Here is a 17,307-nt window from a genome sequence, read left to right on the forward strand (position 1 = left end):
GCACAAGAGTGTACACCCCTAAGAGCTGAAGAAAAGCAGAGGCAGGCCTTGGCTGGTTGCTGGCATCCTCTTCAGAGGGAATGAATGCTGACTGGGGAGCATGTGCTCTGAGAATGGAGCAAAGCATCCAGTCATTCTCTATTCTCACATCAACCTGTCTCTGTGGGACATGTGAAGACACTAACCCAAGACACACAACTTGTTTCAGTAACTCAGATGAGGCTTGCAAGTTTCTGAGCAACTCAGACTGCACTGCCTCTGGGCTCTAACTGCTAGGATGCTTTGTGGATTGACACGAGGTCCCTTCCTTTCTCCACCTGCACACCAGACACTGCGGAGCAGGGCCACAGGATGGCAGTCTGCTGTGGACTCTAAGAATCATGTGAATGATGGAGTGTGATCCCTTCTCTACCTTCATGGGTCTTCTACACCCATGACCTTCAAAGTTATACCTCCCCACAAAGGCTCAAGAGCACAGCCCTTGCTCCCCAGTCCCTGAAGAGCTGGCAGCCACTATGGCACTTCTTAGGACACCAACTTCCATGGGCTAGGCATGTATATGTGCCACGTACTTTGGACCATTGGAGCATAGGAGTCTGCAGAACAGGAAAAACAGGCAGAGCCCTCTCCACCCAATGCTGTGGAAAAGACAGCCTGAGAAGGCTCTGGGCAGATACCTATGTGCCAGAAAGAGAAGCAGACAGAGAGATCAAGAGAGGTATATGTGGAGGGGTGCTGATCCATACCTGGGAGCAGCCGCCAAGGACATGAACAGGATAAGGCTAGAACCAGTTCTGTGGAAGCCATCGCCACAGAGGCCTGCTGTGTTTACATGGAACTCTGCCCTGCTGTGGAGTTGGCGGCAGCCAGAGCTATGTTAGGCATGTGAGCGGGCTACAGCATACTCATGGGATGTCACGGGACAATATGCACCACAGTGCCATGCAACTCTCCTGGTCAGCCTCCAAGAGGACAGACGGACATAGGGCTCCTATCACTGGACCCAGAGAAATGAGCAGCAGCAGCTGCACTGGAAGCCAGCATGAGGTTCCTGAACCCAATAGCTACTTGCCACCAGAGTTCAAGTCACTACTATATTAGCTGAGTTCTCTGTGTTTTTATCCCCAGGCCTTGAAAAAAATCTCCCTGGCTGCCAAAACTGGCAGTCCATCCGCTCACAATAAAGGCAGAATCTGCTTGTTTTGCAAAAGGGAGCCAAGGAAAAGGCACTTGAAGGGTGCCACTAGCTCTGGGGGAAGGCAAAGCAAGGAACCCTCTGTTTTCCTCCATCTGTCTGAGGACAAAGTCCCCCAGAGCCACTCTTAATTCAACCCCAACCTGGGGCATTTGACAAAGAGCAGCAGTGTGACTACCCAGGCTTGGGAAAAGAGTACCTTTGAGAGGGAATGGCCCAGCCCATCCTAAACATTTCTCACCTCCATCTACTCCCAACTGTTCCTCTATTTTTCTGGACTCAAGCCAAACCATCAGCAACTTTCTGTGTGAGGAGCAGAATACAGCAAGAAAAGAGGGGGCTGCTACCCCTGACAGCAGCACCATAGGGGCTGAGAGAACTCCTTCTGGCTCCCCAGGGGCAACACTGACCCCTGAGCTGCAGCAGCCCCAGAGCCCCAGAGCTGCACAACAGAGAGAGCCAAGACAGCAGGAAAAAAAAAAAAAAAAAAAAAAAAAAAAAAAAGAAAATAAGCTGCCAATAATCAGCGGCGCCCACACGGCCCCAAGAGTGCACAAAAAAGGAGACCAAAAAAAAAAAAAAAAAAAAAAAAAAAAAAAAAAAAACAACAGGAAGGAGGTGGAAGATCTGCCCAGAGAAAAGACCTTATCCTCTTTTGACCATGTTCAGAGTCTCTAGAGTCAGCAGTTACAGGCCCTCTGAGGAGCACATGGGGAAGAGGCCCTAGCTCTGGTCTGCTGGGGGCTTTGCCAACACTCCCACCCTCCCAGCCAACAAGTGGCCCAGGATTGCCACCTAGTGGGCTCTGCTCAACATGCATGGCAGGAAGAAGCCCAAACCCAGAAGGGGCAGCTCAGCCAAGATTCCTCTCAGCAGCTCTGGGACCTTATTCCCAGTGTTCAGTGGGATTCTCCCGGCTGTAGCAACAACCAAAACTGTTGAAGAAAACAGTTCCCCAGGAGACAGTGACTGAATGAAATAAAGGAAGAAGTCAATTATGCGTTTCTAACTTCCCCACTCTTCCTAAGTACAAACAGCTCCTACCTTCAGCCTGCCCCAACCCAAAGCAGGAAGTATATGGGGCAGGCACATCAATTCCAAAATGCCCACCTAGGGTGTCCCCACCCAAACACACAGATTATAGGTTCTGGCCACAAATCTGACATGAACTTCATAGAATAGAGAATACTTTACGTGGGCATTGAGTGGCTACTCGTATAAGAGGTATCCTTGAGGGGGCAGGACAGAGGTCTAGGAGGGGTGTGTCTGGCAAAGGGTAGGGGGCTGTATAAACATATTCAGGTGTGAATAATCAGGATGATGACACAAACTGGCATAGTAACATGAAAAATGGCTGCTGGTTACATACTGCTGAATGCAGTCCATAATTCTGTCATAGAGCCCTTACAACACTCCAGGAACAAGGCTCCATCACCACGCTGTTCAACAGAAGGGACACAGAGATGCCACAACCTCGTCATGAACACAGTAGGCAGTTTGGCTCCTGAATCCCACCCTAGACCACTACTCACAACTTCTTCAGTTGCTAGAGACATAAAGAACTCCCAAAGCCCTAAAAATTCAGGTCAGCTGTGGCTGGAGCCAGCAAAGGAATGGAATCCTACCACTCCAGGGAAGGAGAGATAAGAATCAAGGTATGCCAAGCAGACAAATTCTTACCAAGGGAAAACAACTGCGTTCAAAGCAGTCTGGGAGGGGATCCAGTACCAGAGGGCCTGCAGGGTCTGGACAGCAGATAAAAGCACACATTCCCTTCCCCCCGAGTACTGGTGGTAACTCCAGGGGAAACAGTGGATCAGAAACATGAGAATGCACACCCTCCTCCCAAGCCTCTCTCCCATCCTTTCAACCCTCTAGGGTCAAGAGGGCTCTGTTGGAGTCAGCACAGAGCACCAACCACCCCTGGACAGCTGTGTCTTTCTAATGAGGGGGCAAAGGCTAAGCCTACAGCAATGTCCCAAAGCCCTGGAGGAATTCTGTAGATTCCTCATTAGCATGGAAGAACTGCCTGTCCACCTGTTAGAAGAACTTTCCATCTATGGTGACAGATGGGACAGCTAATGGGCTGACTTTGACTGGCTGGCACATGGAATCTGCACTGAAGCTGAGGCGGCTGCTCACTTATGTGGAGGGCAGAAAGGAAGCCGCAGCATCTACCTGGGGTCTTAGAGGCCAGTGGCATCCAAGCTGAATCTCAGGCTAAGAGGTAGCCTTGCTCAATGAGGGCTAGAGCCTCAATAGCTACAGCCCCAGCAGCAAGGCTGTCTGGATCCATCTCAGTTCTCATCCTGATCCCACTCCCAAGAGGGTGGCCCAAGCTCTGCAGGACTTCTCTCTAGTCTGTCTCATATGCTAGAAAATGCTGGCCCTCTATGAGGTCTGGCCAGGGCAGAACTTTGTACAGATGGCTGTGGGAAAGCTGTGTGCTGCGCCATGGTTAGCATCTTGACAGAAAATCTTCAGAACAACAGAACACGTTTGGGGTCTTGGTGGAAGCCTGAAGGTCACCTAGAAGGTCAGCTGACCATTTGAAAGGAAAAGTCAAAACTAGCTCAATTCAGGAAAATAACCCTGCACCCTCTCCTCAGAAACCACCCCCCATGGGTGAAGCTGATAGTATTATGCCTTCTCTAGGGCCCCATTACTAGTAAATGTGCAGAACCAAGCAGTTATAACAGCAGCAAAATACTCTGTACATGATTCAAATGCAGAGTTCATGGAGAACATTATGCTTGGGCATGCAGTTTCCCCTCCAAAAAGGTTCCTGTGATCAATGCTTGGTCCCTAGCTAGTCGATCCATTCACTAAGAAGTGACGAGATCATTAGGACTCTGGCCTAACCGATTCATCTGCTCATGGACTTACAGTTTTATGGCATTATTGGAAGAAGATGAAACTTATGGAGGTAGGGAGGGTCTCGTTGAAGGAAGTAGGTCACAGAAGTAGTGTCCCACCCCCAGTCTCTCTCTCTCTGTCTCTCTTCTCTGCCGTCCTTTCCTCCCTCTTTCTCTCCCTCTCCTTCCTCTCTCTCCCACTCCTTCCCCCACCTCTATTTCCTGATCGCTATGAGGTGAGCAACTTTGCACTGCCATGTCTTTTCACCATGATGCCACCCTCCCCACAACTCAAAAACAACAGAGCCAGCAATGCAGCATGCCAGCTATGAACCGTGACCCCTGAAACCATGAGCCAAAACCTTTCCTCCTTTTAGATTTTTTTCTCTTGGGGACTGGAGAGATTCTGGCTGCACTTTCAGAGGACCTGGGTTGGGTTCCCAGCATCCACATGGCAGCTAAGAACCATCTGTAACTCTGGTTCTGAGGGATTTGACACCCTCTTCTGGCCTCCTTGGGTACTGAATACATATGGTACACTTACATGCATGCAAAACACTCATACACATAAAATAATTTAAAATTTAAATTGTTTCTCTCAAGTATTTGTCACAGTGATGAAAAAGTGACTAACACAGAACCCAGCAGCACTTAGAGAACAGAGACCCAAAGTTTAGAACAAGATGGATATCGGAGTCATAGAGGGCAACAAGGAGGCAGCAGAAGAGAGGGCAAATGTCCATCTGGCCCCCAACAACATTCTTCCCTCCTTCACTGTAACAGAGCTTCAGCTTGTTGCTGGTTGGGCAATCCTAGAAGCCTACAACTGAGAGGAACCATGTGACTGCCATCCAGCCACAGCATGTCCAAAACAATGTACTCACTTCTGTTCCTGCTCTTAAAACAGACTGGCCATGAACTTATCTGGCCCTTCCCCATTGGGCAGGGAGGCAGGGAGACTGGAGAAACCACTTAAGAGCCCACAATTGCTGAGGCTGGCAGTCTCCATTAGCCGGGACCACCAACCTACAAGAAAGGGAAGCAGCATCTTTCTTGTTCATGCCACTGTACCTGTGGACCTTCAGTCACCTGTCTACTCAACTCTTCCCCAGACTGTCACTGTCCCTTATGTGGGTCATCACATCTCTCTGGAACTCCTGAGGGGCTTCCCTTGACCTCTGTTCCTTGGGTCTTACCTACTCTGAGTCATTCTCCACTTAACAAAAACCTATCATAAGTTTCCTGTTATATCTCAGACCCTGAATTTCCACTGTGCTGGGATCCTTTGTTTGAAGTCCCTTTAAGTTACCACTCTCCCCACACCTGTGCCACAAGGCTCTTGAACACACTCTTTTGACCCTGACTGCAGTGCTGCATGCAGTGCTGCGGTTATTGCTGCTGCTGCTCCTCTTCCCTCTTCCTCTTTCTCCTTCCCCTCTTCTTTGCTTTTCCCTGCTCCTCTTCTTCACTCCCTCTAACTCATACTCAGCCCCCAGAGCTTGACCCAAATGTCAGCTCCTCAGAGAAGACTTTGCCAGCCTCCGCTTAAATCAGGTCCTGCCGCTGCTCTCTCTAAGCATTCTCTTTACCAGCATCACTCCTGTCTGCCTACAGCTCAAAGATGCTTTCTCACTTAATGCCTCTCACCCTAGGCTCCAGTGGGGTGTGGATGGACCATGTCACTTTTTCATGCCAAACACAGTGGACAGATGGATGGAGGATGGGTGGAGCTTGCCAAGTAAGCAGAACAGCTATAGCACAGAGGGAATAGAAGTGAGTTCAAAGGTCAAATACCACATGCAGGGCAGTGCAGGGCAGTGGACAGATTTGTTGGAAAGATGGGCGTGGCATCTGAGGAGAAACCAATAGAAATGGAAACCAAATGAGTTTGAAAGAAAAGCAAGATTACAACTCGTGACAAAGGGAAGACCCAGGTAGCACCCAGAAAAGCTGCTTAGGAAAGGGGGTTGGTTTCAGGCAGGTAGCTGGGTACAGAAAGTAGGACTCTGAGGAGGGGAGAGGGTTAGTTCCAGGATCCAGGTTGTCTGAAGGTAAGACACCTCAGAACGTGGATGGAAACTTCTTCCTCAGCATGGAAGACCAGGAGGAGGGATGGGTGAAAAGGGTTGGGATGGCATGGCAGGGAGTCATTAGAATGCAGTGCAAGGAAAGATGAGCCAATAGAAGCAGGGGTGACCTGCCTAAACCATCAAGGTCCCTCACTGCCCCAAGGAGCAAGGCCCAGGTGTGGAAGAAGCACCTAGCTGGTTTAACCAAGGCTGGAGTCCTGTGTGGCAAGCCAAGTGGAACTGCGCAGGGTGACACTCAGCCTTGGAGTAGGTCTCAACATAGACCTGTCAGGGAAGAAAAAATGCATAAGGCTAGGAGACACTGTAGAGTTTGGGGAAAGCCAGGAAGGAGGTCAATGGGACAAGAAAGAAGAATGGAAAGACATTTCTGATTTAAGATGCAGCCCGTGGAGAGATGGCTCAGCGGTTAAGAGCACTGATTGCTCTTGCAGAGGACCCGGGTTCAATTCCCAGCACCCACATGGCAGCTATGAACTGTCCTTAACTCCAGTTCCAGGGGACTCCGAAGCCCTCTTCTGACCTCGGCAGAATTGCACGACACAGGTGTACTCACATACATGCAGGCAATACAGTCATACACATTAAAAAAAAAAAAAAGAAAAAAGAAAAAAGATGCAGTCCAGAGGAAAGAAGCCCCTGGAATGAGGCAATAAAACTGGGCCACAGGATCAGGAAAGGTAAGGCCTTCTCTGCTGTGGCCATTTTTGTGGAGGGCCTGTCATCCTATTATCTTCTATCACAATGGGAATAGGAGGGTGGAGCGTTCCCAGAGTCCTCAGCAGTCTCACAGATGCACACACAAGGCTAGCCAGCTCCCACTCAGCATACCCAGTCAGAGATTTGAGGGAGTCCTTCATCTGGGGTTTGGACTCCGATCAGAAGGGCTGGGGTACACTAGCATATCGTGAGGAAGAACAGAAAGCAGGCCAAGGGGGAAAAAGTAAAGGCTTCCAAAGACTAAGTGTAGCTGGAAAGGGAAGCAGCCTATGGGTCCAGCAGCACTGTGCACAGCTGGGAAGGCAGGGACCAGGGCGAGAACCTGAATACTTCAGACAGGGCACAGACTTTCCTGCTGTCACAGGCCACCTCCTGGGGCCACTCCAGGGTCACTGTCTTCAAGGCCAGCCAAGGCCCTGGGCTGTGCCTGCAGCAGTGGATTAAACAAAACTCCTGAGGCAGCAAAGCCTGTTCTCCTGAGGGAGGATTAAGGAGGTACAGTGGAGAATGAAGGGCAAAGAAAGGAAGGAAGAGAGCCTGCCACATGCCAGCTGCAGAGTTAACAGACTCATTCATTTCTCATCAAAAACCTCTTCGGCAGAGGTTAAACACACAATAGGCCATCGAGAGTGCTGGCCTGGTGTGGCTGCTTGAAATTCTGCTCATGTGCTACACCGATGTATTTCTATTAATGTCCAGTGTGTGTCAGCATGAAGATAAGGGGCTGACATCGTGTCCAACCAGTCAGCTAGAGAATGGGCCCTGTGTTGAACACTGCCTGACACTGGGAGCCCAGGAGCAGAGGATCCCCGCTCCTTCCGCCCCATGCACTCTGACATTGGCTGCTGTCACCACAGGGTGGTGATGCGGAGGGAAGCAGCCAGAGGCCAGACCAAGCAACCCTACCACACACTACAGCAACAGAGAAACAGAAAGCAGTGTCCCTAAGGGTGTTAGATCAGGAGGGAAGGAGAGTGAGCAGAGACAAGGAGACCCAGCAACAGGAGTGGGCAGTCTGGTTCTGACCAGTCCTGGCCAGTCCTGCCCAGGCAGGAGGGCAGGGCATGGCCACAGAAACCCACACTCCACCACGTTATACTCACAGGGCTTCTCAGTTTCATGGCATTAGTTTTGTCAGTTGGCATGTACCACACAAAAGGTTTGCTCTCCTCAACACTGTCCAGTCTCCCTCAGGTGCCTTCCAAGCACAAGCCCCAGCCACGGGCAGAGCAGCAGAATAGCCAGAAGTCCTGCTGAGATGTGGCATGGGGAGGAAGGCTGCCAAGAATGTGGGGCACAGAACCATAGGCAAGTGTGCAGAGATGGCCAGGGAACAAAATCACCCAGGCCCTCCTCCCATAGCCTTGCTTGGGTCTAAGCCTAACAAATCCCTGGAGTCCTGGTGTCCAGATGGATGTAACCAGGAGCAGCAGCCCTGGAAGCTGTGTTTCTTCTCCAAATGTAAATTAACCTCACAATACAAAGAGAGCAGAGAGTGGGCTCTGGGAGCACACAGAACATAGGGGAAAGGGATAGGGTAGGCTCTGGGACAATACAGAACACAGGAGAGAGGGGCAGGGTGGACTTTGTGAGAATATAGAACACAAGAGAGAGACAGGGTGGGCTAAGAGAATACAGGAACACAGCGACAGGGTGTGGAGGAGAGAGATACTCCAGCTTCTCCAAAGCAGTCTCTTTGCACTCAGTAGCACTCTGAGACTGTTCCTTCTTTGCTATGGTGGGACAACATGACCCACTCATATCCTACAGTCTCTGTAAGTCACATACAGGGCTTCTCTCTTTTGTGGGAGCTGGGCACCATGCTAAGAATTCACTGGTCACCTTCTGCCTGCCAGAGCATGCCGGATGCTCTGCCTGCACTGTCGTGATGAGGCATCTTGCCAACTCCAGGAGATATATGCCATTTGTCTGAGAGGAAGGTGATGCTTACAGAGGCTGAATAACTTTTGAAAGTCACAGAGACAGCACCTGTGGTCTTAGGCCCAGAGTCCAAGTCTCCTTCTAAGCTGCCACACTGTAGAAGGTGGTCTCACCAACTCACTTCTTTAATAACCTAACCCTGATGATGATTTTGTGTCAGTTATGTACCCAGTAAAAATGACTCGATATCCCAGCCCTTCTTTCATTCAGAAGTGTTCATGGTACACAGTTCTGCCAAAGGAAGTCCTAAGAAGGGTTCTTTCGACATAATAAAATTCCACTGGCCCTTCCTTCTTTCTGAATTAGAGAATGAGGTGATAGCTAGAGACACAGTAGCTACCCTGCATCCATGAGAAGAGGTACACTGAGGATAAGAAAGACACTAGACCCTTACTGATGCTAGGCTACCATGCCTGACAGGACTATCCCCTGGATATCTTATGCATGAGATAAGTGACCCCACTCTTTAAGCCATAGCAAAACCTCCCTGTGCAAGTGTTGGTCTGTCCAAGTGTACCCATCTTGTAGCCTAGATATGAGAGGGGGCGCGACTCGATCACTGAGTGGACACAAAGATACAGGAGAGAATCTGTGACTTTAAGGGTCCTGCACACTTGATGACTCAGTTAAATAACCTTTTTACCCCCCATTCTTTACCGCACCAGTAGACAGCAGTGGCATCTACCCACGGGGTAAACAATCTGTTTAAGTTAGGAGAAGGCAAGAGAAAATAGGGATCTACAAATGCATCATGAACAAATCACATGAGCACTCACACCCAGCCCCAGCCTTCTTCTCCTAGTTGCCAGCCTCTCAGAGGCATCAGAGGAGGGCAGGCACTGGCCCACATACTAAGCAGGAAGAAATGCATACAGGCCATCAAGATAATATAGGTAGTAAAACACAAGGGTGGGGACACTTCCACCACAGGAAGAGGATGGGGCAGGTGGATGCCTGGGCAGGTGCTACCTAGCACTGCCCCTTTGTCTACCTGTGTCCCCACTACCAGCACACATCATTTGACATAGCCATGGAGGAGGGCCCATAGCTGAAGGCAGATGTCCCACAAGTTTAGGCTTATACATGATACCAAGACCTCTGCTCAAAACACAAAGCCCAGAGTGCCAGCCAGTCCTGAGCCTTTTACAAGTTAGGATGAGATAGAAAGTCAGGAGGGTACTTCCTGGCATTCTGACACCACCATCGGTGGGCAGCCAGCAGCTTGCTTCCCTGGGGATCCATCGGGCAGAGGTCAAGGGCCTGGCTGAGGTTGGCAGCCTGGGTCCTTAAGAGACTGAAAAGAAAATTCTTCCTTCACAGTTTTCTCTAGGTCCCAGCCTCAGCTGTCAGGTTGCTTACTTGTCCCTGGTGCTAACAGACACTTTCGTAGACATGCGATCTGTTAATTAGAAGTAATGACACCAGAAATGGAACCGCAATCAGCCACTTGCCTAACAAAGTTCATAGCTAATGAGGACTTGCTGCTTCCATGGGCAAGCGGTGGAAGATACCAAGCTTCTCCCACAGATAGCTCTGCAAAGCACCCAGAACCCCATGATAGGGTGGCAGGGCCAAGCCGGAAGCACACCAAAAGTCCCCACTTTCTCACCTAAGAGTACATCATGTACATATGCACTACCCAGATATGGGGGCTTCCCCTGACTTGAGCCTGAGCAGTCCACAGAGCAACGGCTTCTATAAACAAGCCCTTGAGGCTTCCAGTTTCCTCCTAGGGAAACCACTATTTACCTCCATCTTGCTCACCTGGCATCTCTCAGGCCACCTTGTCCAGACCAATCCCTGTCCTGGCACGTCCCTGCAACCACCTACCTGTCCTCTCTCTGCAGCTCCTCGGCTCCTACCAAGGGATACCAGTTGCCTGGTGGCTGCTAATGGGAAAGCTGGACTTCCTTGTGGCATGGATGCACTCACAGGACACCTGATGGGAGGAAGAATATGCTTCCTGGAAGGGCTGAAACCTCCATCTGCCTGGGACATAGGTCAGTGACCTAGCATTGACAGCAACATCTCATGGGCCCCAGGAGGCCTTTCAAAGGTTCCTTTTCACTCTGGCACTAGCCTCCCACACAGCCTGGGATGCAGCTGCTGTTCAGAGTTCAGGGGTGCCTGTGAGATCAGCTATATCCAACACCTCCAGACTCCAGCAAGTTCTTGATCACATCTTCTACAAAGCTGGAATCAGAATGCCTGTACCCCTCCCCCAGGGACAGCTGACCCTCTTCTTGAGCTACCCTGGGCAGAGGAAAGGGCACCAGTCTGTGTCCCTCTTTTGCCTATGTCCAACATCAATAAAAACCACAAGGTGCAGAAACCTATAAGAGATGAGGCTCATTGTCAAGAAAGGAAGCAGCCAATAGAACTGCTGAGTAAAAATTATAGGAGGCCATTGTTTTGGACTAAGCACCAGCACAGACCAGGTAAATCAAAATGGAGTCACTCATGCCAAAGTTCCCCGCCAACCTGAAACTAAGCTGCTTATCCAACCTTCCCAGAAATCAGGATTAGAAAGAGAACAGCCAAGCTTGCACATAGGCAAGGTGAACAGGCCTGATCATGAAGCTCCCCCACCTCAATCTTTATACAAAAACCCAATACCCTCAAGCTAAATAATCGCCTAGGTCCCAGTGTCCTGTCTCCACATCTGTAGCTTACAAAAAAAGTAACTACTGCCATATTGCTACTTTTGAGCTTGTTTCTATTGTCTCCAGGGAGTCTTTCTATAAGGCCAGCTCCTCTGTTCAGCCATCAGGATGATGGTTCCACTTTATGGAATGAAGTGTTGCCCAGTTTTAGAACTGAAAATGAAGCCAATTATGATGTTTAAACCAAAGTGTCAGAATTTGGTTCACTGTCAGAACCAAACCCAGAGGTGACCAAGGTTTAGTAATTTCAGAGTCATCTGGACAGCTGACATGTGTGTTCAGAGGATTCACAGAAAAAGGTGGGCAATGTGTGTAAAAGGTGGGATTTTCAATGCTGCATAAAATGGCAAAAGAGAAATGAATTAAAAGTTAAAAGAGAAGTCTGGGGGCTTTTCCCGCGGAGCCTGCTACACTATCTCCAGAAAAACCTTCCTTCACAATCAGAAGACTAGAGGGCTGGCTAAGCAGTTAAGAGTGCTATAAGGACTAGAGTTCAGAACCCAGAACCCACATCAAATGGTTCATAAATGCTTGTAACTCCAGCTCCATGGGATCTGACACCTCTTCTGGCTTTTGCAGGTACCTACAAATACATGTGTTTACACTTACACACACATACACACACACACACACACACACACACACACACACACACACACAAATTATTATTTATAATAATAATATCCAGAAGACTGGGGCTCAGATGCCACCTCACATGAAACCCCCCCACTAAGAAGCTGAGGCTGCTCCAGAGCCCCAGCTTCCTGAACCACCAGGTACTTAGGGAAATTTAGAGAATTAAAATCCAAGCTGAGTGTGATGGCTCATGCCTGTAATCTCAGGACTCAGGAGGCTGAGACAGGAGGATTGCCACAAGTCTGAGGTCAGGCTGGGCTGAATTCCAAGTGAATTCCAAAGACCCTGTCTTCAAAAGAAGAAAAAAAAAATCCCTAGCAGTAAACACTGTTACTAGGAGTCGTTCTGCACACCAGTCAAATCCAGTGAACAGGCTCTTTCAGCCTGGCCTGTGAGCCAAGAATGGTCCACATTTTTCAGTGTTATAAACACAACAAAGAATATGTTCACGGACTGTGTGTGGCCGGAAAGCCTCAAGTATATCTGGATCTTTACAGGAAAAAAACAAGAAACCTCTGATCTAATCTAAAGACCAGGCTCAGCAGACAATACCACCACAAAAGGTTTAAGGAAGCAAAGAAAGGAATATCATGGCTATTTTTCCAGTTTATTCCTTTTACCAGGCATCTGAGTACCAGCAATGCAGACCTTGGAGGGAATTCAGAATCACGCCTATGGTATGGCTCAAATTAGAAGAGACCTAGGTAGTACAAGGCCACCAGACTGCCTCAGCTGATGCCGAGTCCTGACTTCATGACCCAAGACCTGAGTTCCAATACTCACTCTTCCTGGTTCCCAGCAAATGAGGCCTCATATCTATTAAGTCTCTGGCTAGGAGTCAAATAAACATTTTTGTAGTTGTCCTTTTTTTAAAAAAAAAAAACTGTATTACATTTATTTATTTATTTATTCTGTGTGTTTGTGTGTGTATGAGAGAGAGAGAGAGAGAGAGAGAGAGAGACTCAAGTAGTAGTCAGAAGACAAACTTGTAGGAGTAACCTCTCTCTTTCTACTATGTGGGTCCCAGGAATTGAATTCAGGTCATCAAGCTTGGCAGCAACCACCTTTACCCACTAAGTCATCTCACCGTCCCCACTCCCTTTATAAGACAGGGTTTTGCTATATAACCCCAGTGGGCCTGGAACTCACAGTATGGCCCAGGCTGACCTTAAACTCGTGGAAATCCTCTTGCTTCAGCCCTTCTGAAAGCTGGACTTACAGATATAAGTCACATTCTATCCAGGGAACAGGCAGACAGCCACTCTTTAGCGGAACTTGTCAAATTGGACTGGCCACATCTAGGGATGGAGGAATTCACTGACTCAGAACTCCTGACCCCACATCTGGATTTTCCAATTCTCCACTTCCCAGAGTTGGTGCTAAGCAGGAGAGCTTTCCTCCTTGTGACTCTTTTTTTTAATTATTATTTTTATTTTATGAATATGAGTGTACTGCCTCCATGTATGTAAGTGCACCTGTGTCATGCAATGCCCACAGAGGTCAGAAGTGGGTGTAGGATTCCCTAGAACTGGAGGTATGGATGGCTGTCAGTCACCATATGGGTGCTGGGAATTGAACCCAGGTCCTCTGAAAGAGCAGCTAGTGCTCTTAACTGCTGAGCCATCTCTCCAGCCCCCTCCTTATGGTTATTATGAAGAGAAAAATCCATCCCAAGTTCTCCTTCTACGTTCCTAAATGTCACTGAATACTGGCTTCTGTGGCTTCCCTACTGTCAACCCTGAGAACGTTTAACTCTCCTAATGAACACATTTGCTCAAGAGCAGGAGCAGCATCCTATTTATTTCCATCTATCAAGAAATTAACACAGTGCCTAACATATACTATGCTCACTGTGTGTGTGTGTGTGTGTGTGTGTGTGTGTGTGTGTGTGTGTGGATTGCTCACTGAAAAAGAAAAAGGTTTTTGCTTTCTGTCAGGTATATTGCAATCTCAAATACCTATTAATCCCTGTCAGGAAAGCAACAAGCAAAACTGTATATCTCACTCTACCAGGCATTTATTTCTCTATTCACTGGACTGTTAAAGCTCTATACCTCAGAACAGAAGATGCAGGTCCCCAAATCACCTCATTCTCTCTTGTTTCTACCCAGAATGTGTGACTGGACTCCAGACTTCCTCTGCAATTCAGAGAGAATCTCAGCTCGCATGGGCTCCAAATACTCATGACCTTCGCCCAAAGCAGAACTGGGATGGACCAGGCTACAAGGGGCAGGCACAGGAGGCAGGCATGACACGCAGAACAGCTCATTACTGCTACACTAGATGGGAAATGTTAATACTTTTGTCATCAGAAAGCAGGGTATAAAAATTATTACCTTTCCTTCTCATTAGTTTTATGAACTTTTCCCAATAATGAGCTGAAACATTCACTCATGCAGAAGAGGATTAAAAATCAATACTGTAAAAGTCAGAGGCAAACAGAGGGAAGAAGAGCACATCAAATGCCAAATAGCTCTCAGTACACCCAGATGGGACTGTGGGCCTGAGGGTGTGGGACTCAGGGACACGGAATCACAGGGGCACTAAGGACACAAGGTAGCCAGCTCACTCCAACAGCCACCAGCTGTACCTCAGGTAGATCTGCTCCCAGGTCAAGGCAAATGTGCTATGACCCAAAAACATCCAGACTACTAGGCCCAGCAGGCTGCCAACCACCAGCCTCTTTCAGTGCTTGCATGTCAAAGGAATATGAGCTGGATAGCTAGGATTGTCAACTTGACACACCTAGAAAGAGGGAACTTCAGTTGAGGCATTTCCTCCACGGAATTAGCCTGTGGCCATGTCTGTGAAGCATTTTCTTCATTTCTAACTGATTGGGAGGCACAGTCCATTGTAGGCAATTCCATCCCTGGACAGTGGTCCTAGGTTGCATAAGAAAGCAGACTGAGCACAGACAAGGGGGAGCAAGCCAGTAAGCAGTGTTCTTCCTCCATGGTTTCTGCTTCTGTTTCTACCTCCAGGTTCCTGCCCTGCTCGAGTTCTTGCCTTGCTTTCCTCAAGGATAAACTGTGACAGGAATGTGTAGGATAAATAAGCCTTTCCTTCCCAAGTTGGTTTTGGTCAGTATTTTATCACTACAGAAAAGTAAACTAGGACAGTGTAAAAGACTTAGATAGGAAAGAAACATCATACTTCCTTCAGGTTTTCTCCACCTTTTCCCCCTCATTTAATTGCTCCATAGTTAGAATTCTCTCTACTAAAAATATTTGCCAATCCTACCCACCCAAAGGGAGCCACTTCATTTAAAAGAGATGGCAATAGCATCTGCCCAACACTTTAGCTTCTGACACACAACAGTGACTGGGTTTCCAGTCAGGCAGCCAGAACCACCTGCTATGGCTCCCTCCTACAGGACGTGCACCTGATGCTGCAGCATCTCCTACAGAAGGTGTGGAGGTGTGCCTGCTGCAGCACCACCCAACAGAAACCAACTACCATGAACTTAAGCAAGTAAGAGTGGACTAGTAGCTATCAGAGGATGAAGCAATCTTTAAGAAGGCAGGAGGAAGGAAAGTTAAGAAGGGTATCGAGACTGAAAGTAAGGATATCCCGAAGAGATAATAGAGAGCAAATGATATAACCTAACCTAAAAGATATATAAGCATGAGGGGTCTGCAGAGACCACTGCAATGAGTAACTGCTGCTCTGGCTCCCACCTTCCCTTGTACTCAGTCCAAACTGATGTACCTGGGGAGGAGGTATCCCTGACTGAGCATGGGACATGAGCCCAGACCTATCTTTCACAGAAGGTAGGCACTGGAATTACAATCTCACTGAGGCTACAGACTGCTGGAAACAGGAAATCTCCCAAAAGAAAATCAGACACTAGTTGTAAGGAGAAAAGGATGCTAAGCAGCCAAAAAATGGGAATGCTTAGAAAAGTAGGTATTTCTAGCAGGAAGGAGCTTGCTCCACTGTCTCCTAGAAGCTCTGATTTACAGGGAGCACTATTCATCTAGACATCAGATGAATCAAGCAATAATGCATTTTCTTTATTCTAAAGTTACAATTCATTAAAAAAGCAAACAAGAAACCCTACATACACATGCAGCAAGGGCATCTAAGTTCCCTCCCACTTCACAAGCAGCAGTTCTTATCCTAGGACAGTGAGGAGAAAGTGAGACCAGCTTCTCCTTGGCAAGTAGAAAAAAGGGAGGTTTTGAACCTTGCTTCGCTGTAATTAACACCTTCCAGGTGAGAATGAAGTGATGGTACACCCTTAGGTTGTGATGCTCTATCTCCAGAGGACTGACTCAGGTGAGGTAATGATCCTGCCCTGCTTAGTCCACATGACAACCTCTCCAGGAACAGAGCCCTTTGCACTGGCTGTCAGGCTGCCTGCAGTTGGGTGACAACCTACCTCTCTGCAGAGACTAATGTCAGGAACTTCCCTAATTGAGTCCTGGACATTTTCTCATTGCATCACCTGACTCCTCATCAGAAACTCAAGGAGTTCTAAAAGCACCAGTCCTTATGACTGTAAGGCATTCTCCACTGCTTCAGAGGTGCAGAGAGTCACCTTGTGAGTTAGCTCCTCAAGGCATTTAAAGCCTTCTATAATCTGGTTTCAGACCTCCTTCTCTCCCTGCATCTCACCTGTCACAACTGCTTCACTGGCCTGGTAGATGCATATCTTCCAGAGTGAGGGCAAATGCTGTCTCTGGTCTCCCAGCAGCTCACAGCATCCCCAAATAACTCACCTCTACTACTCAATACTTACTGGAACGAGTTTGGCCTCCTTCAAAGTTCTTGAGTTAAGTCTTTTTCCCCTAGACTGAAAATTTTCTGAAGCCTAGGACCCCAAAGGTTAGCATTTTGCAGAGCATTCCTCATGTGTCCACTGCATGCTCTGAACACCTGTGCAATTATCAGAACAGCCAGCGTACCTTTCTTCCCATTTCATCCCAAAGTAGCAATCTTACCCAGACTTTGTACCTTCCTGTGTACACAAGCTGCTGACCTAATACAGGCAAGACTGTCCCTGGTCTCAAAGCCCGTGGCCTCCAAAGCAAATGTCAACAGATGCTGTCCACAGCCATACCTCCTCCATCTACCATCAGTCCTGATGCTGTATGTTCACCTTCCGACTGATTAGGAAAGAGCCCTAAGTGCAGGCAGTGGAACCTCCATGGTCCCTCTGGGGATAAGTGATTTACCCTAGGTACCTAGTGCAATTCAGGCCAACCAGA

General features: G+C 48.3%; 1 protein-coding gene across 1 annotated transcript in view; it reads right to left on the reverse strand.

The window, feature by feature from the left end:
- Positions 1–17,307, reverse strand: part of Chchd6 (coiled-coil-helix-coiled-coil-helix domain containing 6) — a 266,137-nt gene that overhangs the window by 216,780 nt on the left and 32,050 nt on the right. The window lies entirely within an intron of this gene.

The sequence above is a fragment of the Nannospalax galili genome, unplaced genomic scaffold (assembly GCF_000622305.1).
Source record: "Nannospalax galili isolate Female #2095 unplaced genomic scaffold, S.galili_v1.0 scaffold332, whole genome shotgun sequence".
NCBI lineage: Eukaryota > Metazoa > Chordata > Mammalia > Rodentia > Spalacidae > Nannospalax > Nannospalax galili.